We start from the raw sequence: 796 nt of genomic DNA, 5'->3' as shown, positions 1-796 counted from the left end.
GACCCGCCACCGTCCAACCAAACGACACAGTTTGGCAGGACGGCCTCAAGAACCCTTAGCCCCGGCTATCCTGATGGCCACCGTCCTGTGCAACTTCCTGATCGACAGGAGACTGCGACTGCCGTCATCAGGTCTTCCGTCCAGATCGGTGCTCTGTAAAGGAGCAGTACTCCGACGCCGGGCCTGCCCAGCTAAGGCAGCAAACATTCTAACGATCAAAGTGAGCGCCGAAGGTCCAGTGGCTGTCGAGGATCAGACCCAGATACTTCATACTGGCACTGAACTCAATCTCAGCCCCCTCCAACCTCAAGCGATAAGTAGCTATGAATCTCTTAAGCAATACGACGCTGGACTTAGCCTCGTATGCCGGAAAGCTACGCGCGACTAGTCTATGCGTACGCTGGAAAAGCAATACGCCGCTGGTCTTAGGCGTATGCTGATAACTATTAAAAGGTGAACAACTGCCTCGTCGGCAGTTCGGTTAGTGACGTCATAATGAAAGCAATACTTAACCACGTATGCTGGAAAGTTGTTCGCCGCTGGGCCCAGGCGTGTGCTTGAAGAGCAATGTGCTGCTGGGTTAGCTGCGGGTTGTGATCTCTTAAGCTCACTAGGCGGCATGCCGCTGATGAACGGCTTGTCGCTGCCAATATAAGCGTCATAGTTACTCGGGTCGCAATTCTACCTCCCAGGGGTACCGCCGGTAACCTGCTAAGTCGCATCAGCGTGGGGAATAGTCTCCCAGATGCTGCTGGCATGGCTAAACGGAGTGCGGAGCAGGAGCGAAAGACAACTC

This window comes from Bombus impatiens, unplaced genomic scaffold, assembly GCF_000188095.3.
Source record: "Bombus impatiens unplaced genomic scaffold, BIMP_2.2 scf_0624, whole genome shotgun sequence".
NCBI classification, from domain to species: Eukaryota; Metazoa; Arthropoda; class Insecta; order Hymenoptera; family Apidae; genus Bombus; species Bombus impatiens.
Note: the sequence above shows the minus strand (reverse complement) of the source record.